The sequence below is a fragment of the Cyanistes caeruleus genome, chromosome 25 (assembly GCF_971803275.1).
Source record: "Cyanistes caeruleus chromosome 25, bCyaCae1.hap1.1, whole genome shotgun sequence".
NCBI classification, from domain to species: Eukaryota; Metazoa; Chordata; class Aves; order Passeriformes; family Paridae; genus Cyanistes; species Cyanistes caeruleus.
The window spans coordinates 2,409,438-2,417,612 of record NC_141725.1 but is presented as its reverse complement, the minus strand read 5'-3'; the positions used below and the strand labels follow the sequence as shown (position 1 = coordinate 2,417,612).

At 59.4% G+C, this 8,175-nt stretch overlaps 1 protein-coding gene across 2 annotated transcripts in view; it reads left to right on the top strand.

The window, feature by feature from the left end:
- Window positions 1-1,522: 1,522 nt before the first annotated feature.
- Window positions 1,523-8,175, top strand: part of LINGO3 (leucine rich repeat and Ig domain containing 3) — a 28,056-nt gene continuing 21,403 nt past the window's right edge. Inside the window, exon 1 of one of the 2 annotated variants that reach the window (XM_023942751.2) lies at window positions 1,523-3,716. The gene's annotated coding sequence lies outside the window, so the exon portion shown is untranslated. Of the gene's footprint in view, window positions 3,717-4,430; window positions 4,534-8,175 lie in introns of those variants that run through there. The other variant, XM_086862472.1, reaches the window with a different exon arrangement.

Here is an 8,175-nt window from a genome sequence, read left to right as displayed (position 1 = left end):
TCTACAGATATCACCTCAGATTTTACCCCCAACATTTTCCCTTCTTGTCCACTTATTATTACCTTATTTTTGTCAGTGCTGGGGTGTGCTTGGCACAGTCATGGGACCGTCTTGGATGGGTGTTTCTGCAAAACTGGCCCTTAAAAAGGGGAGGAAATCCTTCCTTGGTGGAGTTGTCACCTTGGGGTGACTTCAGTGCCAGAAGGGACACCTGGACCCAGACATGAGGGCCCACTTAGGGGTTGCAGTGGGAGGAAGGGCAGGTGAGGATCCCAGCGCTGCTGTCACTTGAAGCCCAGGCAGTGAGAGAGGGGAAAGGTGCCTCTCCCTCCTGCTTGGATGAAAACCCTTCACCTGATGGTGCTTCTGCTGGGCACAGCTCAGAACAGCAGGTCCCTGGCCAAAGGAACTTCCATTGTTATTACCCCATATTTATTAAAAGTAACTGGGCTTAGTCACGGGCTCAGGCTGTGTGTGCAGAGCAGGGCTCTGGCAGGGAAAATGAGGTGAGCTTGTCCCCCCTCAGGGGCTCGTGCTCCAAATGAACAGTTCTAAAGACATGGAGACATTGGGGTCAGGGCAGAGAGGAAACTGGCTTTGGAGGGGGAACAAGAGTGTTTGCAGGGGAAAAACCCCAGCTCCATGCTCAGCAGGTCATGGATGTCACTCGTGGTGTGGCAGCCACTCTCCCCTGTGTCCCCCAGACCCCACAGTGGGGCTGTGCCCTCTGCTTTCTGTGCTGGAGTCCTGCCAGAGTGCACACCTGAGGTGAAGCTGCATTTTTGGGTGTGATGGGTGACCAGGCCAGAGCGAGCCCATGGGACCTCCTGGTGCCACCTCTGCAGGTCCCTGGGAGAGGGTGGCTCCAGGCTGGATGGAGGGGACAACACAGGGCGGTGTCCCTGGGTCACAGTGACTTTCAGCCGTGCAGTGTCACCCTGCAGTGGTGCTGGGGGCACTGCAAAGCCTCTGGCCAGCACAGAATAAACCCCCAGCTCAGCCCCAGGGGCGAGTCCTGGCGACGGCGCTGTCCCCAGTCCCTGTGGTGTGGCTGGCTCTGCTCAGGGGCATTTGGGGCTGGGGGGTCTGGGCTGCCCAGCCAGAACCGCCTCCCTGGCACCCCCAAGCCCTCATGGCATCAGTCCAGCACCAAAGTGACTCCTGGTGGGCTCCCCAGAACCCAAATTCTGTAGGACCACGTGGAGTGGGAGCATGCAGCCAGTTCCTTCGAGGAGTCCATCGAGGTTCCGTTTTGGCAAAATTGACGAGTACCAGGAGCCTGCTCTCATCACGAGGCTCCCACTGCTGCATCCTGAGTGGGGACAAAAGCCTCTTGGGCTGTCACTGGAGCTGGCAGCGCTGGAATGCTGCATTCAGGCTGGCAGGGGACCAGCGTGGCCGGCGGCAGGAGGGGCTGGCAGGGACCCTGCAGGCAGGGAGAGGCTCTGGATCCTGGGATCAGCAGGGAAAGATTCCTCACTTCACCACAAAGGACAAACTGGGGGCAAAAGGGACTTTACTTCTCACTTTGTTTGAATTATTTTTCTCTCCTTGGCACGTTTCAGTCAAAAACTCTTTGGGATTTTGAGTGTGTGCCAGAGCAGCTGCGGTTTTTTTATTTCTCTCACACTTCTTTTTTTTTTTTTCCCCTAAATCATTTTGCTGAGTCTGTGTGAAAATGCCCCAGAAAGCAGCAAAACTTGTCAAGGCACTCCCAGGGCCGGGGCTCACTTGTAACAGCATCTCCAAAGGCAGGGACCCTCCCTGGAGCACAGGCCCTGACAGCCTCAGGGTCCTGCCACTTCTGTGTGTCCCCCCAAACTGGGGGACAGTTGGGCTGGGTGCTCTTGAAGGTCTCTTCCCACCGTGATGATTCCATGATTCCACTTGGATTTGTGTTCCCAGCTGGCACCCAGGTGGCCCCATTTCATCCCAACCCCGATGTTCAGCAAGACTCTGGGGGGTTTTGGTGGTTTATGGGTCCCCATCCTCATTTGTGGGGATGTTATTTTTGTTTAGGTCCAGGCTCCTGGGACAGAGGTTCCAGGTGTGGGTAAAGCCCCCTAAGGAGGGGAGCAAGTCCCATCTCAGCACCCCAAACGCCACAGCCCCTGGCAGGGACCTCCTCCCCTAGCTCCTGGCCTAAGATCACTTTGGATTTATGTTCATATTGAAGCAAATTTGAATTAATTGGAGCACGAGACCAAGGGCCATGTGGGATTCTCCTGTGTCCAGTGCCAAACGCTGGCTTGGGAAAGCAGAACTGGTCACCTCAGTCTGGTGTTTCTCCTCCACAGCTTTGTCCTGTTCCCTTTTCAAAGCCCAGAGAGATGCCAGAAGGGCACTGGAGTTAATGGGTGGGAGAGAGAGCCCAGAGGGGGAGCAGGGCTGAGACAAAACCCAGAGCACAGGCTCGAATCACAACCTGCCTGTTCCCTTATCCAACCCTGTGCCTTGGCTTCCCCCAAAATAAAATAATGGCATGAAGGGGGCACAGTAAGACAGAAATAACTTTATTTTCTGGTGAGGTGCTTGGGGGAGGGGACAAGGACAAAGCAGCCTCCTCCAAGCTGGGACTCCCCCAGTGCATTTGCCAGCAGTCTGCTCCCCCAAAATCACCTCTAACCCTGGCCTGCAGGCAGGAGAGCATCTTCCATCAGGCAAAATCAGCTCAGCCCTTGGCTCCCAGCACCGGGATCGGGAGCTGTGTGGAAGCAGCAGCAATTCCCCCACCCTTGATTAAAACAGCACAGCCTGCGGAGCCAGGGCTGGGGGGACGCTGCTAAATTGACTCTGTGCTTTTGATGCAGCAGTTTAATGACTGTGTTCAAATTAGCCAGAATCACCTTTCCATCCTGGGGAATGGAAATGAGACGTGGATTGCTCCAGCACACCCTCCCCCCAACGCCAGCCTCTTAAAAATCCATCCCCAACTAAACCAGCTGCAATTTCCATGCCTGGATTTTTCATCTTTTCCTAAGCAGATAAGTTGATATTGTTTAAAACAGCAATGAAATTCCTTCCCAGCCACATAAATCTCCTGGTTTTAAGCGCGGATCCAAGGCTGAGGCTGGGGGTGAAGCTCAAATGGGAAAGCCCGAGCTGCGTGTGCCTGCAATGAAATTATAAATCCACATCCCGGAGCAAGCGAGCAGCAGGAGGCACCAGGAACCTCCATCAGCAGAAGCGCTGGGCTGCAGCAAGGGATGGGAGTTGGGAGTGGAACCGACAAGGCTGGGAGAGCTGTTGGCATTTCTCCTGACAAAATCCTGCACAAATGGAGCCAGTCCAGGTGAAACCACGGCATTGGACCCACCTGGTGTTCAGTGCTGAGCCCCGTCCCTTCCCCTGAGTTCTGCCCTCAGTTTCCTCAGCTGTAAAGTGGAGAAGATGCTGCCAAGCCCTGCTTGAAAAGCACTGTCAGACCCAGCAAATGTCACCGAATGGCTCAGGTGGAGCTTGGTCAGCTGGCACACAGCACATCAAAGGCACAGGACACTCTGCATCTGAGGCCAGGGACCAGCAAGGCTGAGGCCAGCCTGGACTGACCAGTGATGAGCGGAGAGGAGCAACAATTCCACCCTGCAGGTCAGAGCCAAGGAGGGAATTGGCCTCTGCCATCCTGAAAGCCCAATTAACCAAATCACCACAGCCCAGGAGGCTTCTGCAGGAGGGAAGAGGAGCAAGAGGAGAACTCCAATGAGGAATGGGCAGTGGTGAGTGCTGTCCCCATGGGGCATGGGGGTGCTGCTGGGGGGCTCCAGGTCATTGTCCTGGAGCCTGGCGTCTCCCTGGCCCTGCTGCAAGGGACAGTGGAGCCCAGTGCGGGGGCACAAACACAGGAGCCCTGGCTCGGGGCTGCGCTCGTTCCTGAGGTCACGGCTCTGTTTGTGCCCTGATTGCCTCAATTTCCCATGGGATGGAGGGGAAATGGCCGTGTTCATCCACAGCCACCTCCACCTCCAGTGCAGAGGGCACAGGTGAGGTGGTCCTGAGACCCTGTCCTGGGGCAGGCAGGGGACACTGGGCGGGGGGATGCGAGCAGGCTGCCATGGGGATGGGGTGGGAGAGTGTCTGGGGGTGCTGGTACGGAGCTGAGGGACGCAGGGGGGGTGGCAGGTGGGTACCAGTGGGTGCTGGCACTGGGGTACCCCAAGGCGCGGCCATGGGGTGGGGAACCTCAGGCGGGGCACTCCAGGGCTTGGCACCCCAGGCACCCTTTTCTCACGGCAGCGCGGCGAGGAGACCCCCCGTGCCCTTCCCCGCGTTCCTCCGGGGCTGTGCCCGTTCTCCGCCCGGGGCCGCGCATCGCCCCCGGCCCCGTCCCTCCCCCGGCCGGGCGGGGGGCGCGGGGGGCGGCTCCGCGCACGGCCCGACGCGGCTGGAGAGGCGCTGCCGCCGCCGCGCCGCCCCCGGGGACGGGCCGGGGCCGGGCCGGGGTCCGTCCGGAGCCGCCGCCGCGCCGCCCCCGGGGCTGCGGCTCTGCCCGCGCCGCCGCCGCAACATGGGCAGCCCCGCAGCGGCCGCCGAGCGGTGAGTGCGGGGTCCCGGGGCCGGGGGGGTCGTGCCGAGCCGCACACGTGGCGCCGGGGGGCGGCCGCCGAGCCCCCGCCGCCCCTGGGGACTCGCAGCCTCCCTCCATCCCTCCCTCCATCCCTCCCTCCATCCCTCCCCGCCGGCGGCTCGGCGGGGGCTGCCCGGCTGTGCCCACCGCCCGCGGCCGCCAGGCCCCTCCGCAGCCCCCGGCTGTGCCCGGGGAGGGGGCTCGGCACGCCAGGGTCGCCCCGGGGGTGGCGGTGCTGTCGCCGCGGCTCCGGGTCCAGCCCGCCCCTGCTCCGCTCCATCCCCCGGCGCTCCCGGGGGTCCGGTACCCGCAGTCCCCCCACTCCCCGTCAGGGCTGGGGCCGCCGCTCGCAGCCCCTTCCCCCGGCACAGCCGAGCGGGTCCGAGCATCGCCGGGCGTCGGGAAAGCTTTGCCCATCTCCTCTCGCTCGTGTTTCCCCCCCGGGCGCTGCAGGTCCTCACTCCTCGCCACCCCAGGGCCCTTCCTGCCTCTTCCCCGAGCATCCCGGATTTTCGGCGGATTTTCCTGCCGAAAATTCCGAGGGTTGGTTTAGCCGCGGATGTTACCAGGTTGTGTTTCTCGGAGAAATGGAGCAGGCAGCAAGCGCAGCATTCCTGGCTCCTCTTGCCGTGCTGGAATAGCAGCCTTTGCCTCTTCCCACTCTCCATCCAGAGTACTTTTGTGCCAGTTCCTTAATCCACTTGGAAAGCGGATTTGAGCTAAAACCTGACAAAAGGTGCTCCAATTCCCACGGCGTTCGTGCAGGCAGCGGTTACAGAGGAGCAGCTGCTTCATCTGTTCCTGCCCAGCCTTACCCTGAGATGAGGTTTTTGGGAAGGAGAAAAGAGCAGCCAGGAAGGGAGAGGATGGCAGGAGAAGGCAGAGTGCCTGTGAATGTGATGGAGAGTGGAGCCGTGCCGGGCTCTGCAGCCTGGCAGCACCCAGAGCACAAAGCCAGTCCTTGGGAGCGAGGAGCATTGGAACCGGAGCGGCTGGAGCGGGAAGTGACCGGGATTGGGGATGTTTGGTGGCCTGGTGAACACCAGCCCAGGCCTGGCAGAGCTCCTGGCTGCTGCTTGGCTCTCCCACCCGCTCTCACCCTGGCTGGGGACGCACGGCCTGCAGGATGGAGACCCCAAAACCCAGCCCTGAGATAGGGGTGTTACCGTGGGAAAAGCCTCATCCAGGCAGGGAAAAGTTCCTACAGATCTCCCAATCAAAGCACGAGGCATTAAAACCAAAAAGCCCTCCAAGAGCAGAATTGCCCAGCAGTGACATGATTATGTGCAGGTTAAAATTCAAAATGCAGGTGTTGAACCCTGCAATAACCCTGTGGGAAGTGCGGGGGCTGTGAAGTTGCTCTGCACCCCAGAGCTCCATCACCCCTTGCAGGATGGAGATGGAATAAAATCCTGGCACACCAGGGCATGCCAGAGAACGTGGTGCACGTCCTTTAAATGGGAAAATAATTGAGGATGAGCTGGGGAGCTGCCAGTTGGGCAGCCTGGGGTTGATCTGGTTTAATTTTGTGCTGATGTTTTTATGTGGCACTCACGAAGGGGAAGCAGCAGAGCTGCTGCCTCTTGCTGCTGGAGGACTGGTGGAGCCGGCTGGGTTTTGGCCAGAGTAGCTTGGAGAGGTGATTTTTTGGTCCACTCAAAATTTCTTACAGTGTCCACATTGCAGAAACCCCACTCAGGTGCCTGCAGCCTTTCCCAAAGGCTGATCTTGGGGGAAGATGCTCTCCAATGCCCAGCCTGCAAAACAGCTGGAGGAGCATCCCGAGAGCGGGGAGCAGGAGGCAAAGCAGCTTCAGGAAAGAGTTCAAATCTTCAGGAAAGAGTTAAAAATCAGTAGATTTTGCTTTTATCCTGCCCTGTTGGAGGAGGGAGCAGGAGGACTGGAGGAGCAGGGGCTGGGTTGTGTTTCTCCTGTCCGAGGCACCGATGCCGAGGGTGGGACGTGGCTGTGCTGGGCAGAGCTGGGACACATCCCAGGCACAGCTGGGTCCTGCCAGGCTCAGCCTTTCCTGGGGGATGTGCTTTTGCTGATTCCTGGCTGAAGATAGCAGGGCCAGGGGCTTTTTTCCTATTTTGTAGTGTTTAGAGCTCAGGAATGTCTGCTTTTATTAGCTGTGCTAATCCTGCCTCACCAGAGAACTCATCCCTGGCTCCAAGGCCCAAACCTAATCCCTGCTCTTCCCTCCTGGGCCCAAATTAAACACTGGACTCGCAGCCCAGCGGCACAGACACGGCTCTGGCTGCACTCAGCGTTTAAATGCTTTCAGTCCCTGTGTTTGGGATGGATTTTTCCCAACTCCTGCCTGTGGGATCACTCCCAGTTCCCCCCCAGCATCCCAGCAGGGAGCAGGTGGCTCCTGTTCTCTCCGTGAGGAGCTGGAGCTGCCATAAGGCAGGAGGAGCTGGGCTGCTCCGGCAGCTCGGAGCCGTGTCGCTGCCGCGTTCGCATCCCCGGGATGGGAGAGAGGTGTTGGAAGCCCTGGGAATAAGGCTGGGAACGTGAAGCACGTGGCGGGCGCGCTGTGCGTGGGCAGCGGCGGTTCCCGTGCCGCCCGTGGGATGCCTGTCACCAGCAACATCTCCCCACGTCCCCGGTCCCACAGCTCCGAGGGGAGGGAAGTGGGAGCCAAGTGAGGCCATCCCTGGGCTTGTCCCCAGTGACACCGATTCGCCACCAGGCTCCAAAACCCTTCTGCGTGCATCCCGTGCCTCAGTTTCCCTGGCTGTACGTGGCTGTGGTCTGGAGGCCTGGCTTTGGAGGGTGGCATGGTCCCTCCGGCTGCCAAACTCTGCTGCCTGTGCACGGCTGTGGAGCCGAGATGGGATTGTCTGAGCAGGCAGAGGGAGCGTCACGGAGCATCCTGCAGGATGGCTGTGACCCATGGTGCTGCAGGGAGGGGGGAAGGTGCTGCCTGAGCTCAAAGGGTCGCTCTGTGAGTCCTGGAAAAGCCCCAGAACAAACAGGCGAGGGCAGAAATGTTCAGAGAGGAGATGTGAGAGGAGATGAAAAGCAATAAATCCCACGAGAACGCCTGGAAACGCTGCCGAGAGCCACAGTGGCTGTGGAAGGGAAATGGATCGGGCACCCTCGGCTGACTTTTCTGTTTGCGAAGTTTTTGTAGGGTTTACCATGAAAGACAAAGCAGCTGCTTCCATGAGGTTTGGCTCAGGGGTTGTGGGAGCAGGGATGCAGGAGTGGGACAGGCTGGGCCAGAGCCCTTCTCAACCATTGACAATGGAATGTGCTGGATTCTCCTGCAGATCCCATTTAAGCCGTGGTGTTTTGGGGCTGGAGCTGGAACCCCGCGGGTGCCCCAGGTCTGTGGGGTGTTGGAGGTGGGGGCTGAGGCTGGGCAGGATGGGGGTGGCAAAGTGGGGAAATGGCCCTGGTGGTGGGACAGCAGAGCCCTCCCCAGGCCCAGGCAGGGGCTGCCATTCCTTCTTCCCCATGCAAAATGGGCAAGCTGAGGACAGCACCAAATTCACCCCAGAACAACAGAACAGAACAGCACAGATCCAGATGGAGAATTTGGGCAAACAGAAACAGCTTTACCGGGGATGGGTTCAAAACAAAGCACGGAGGGTCTGGGC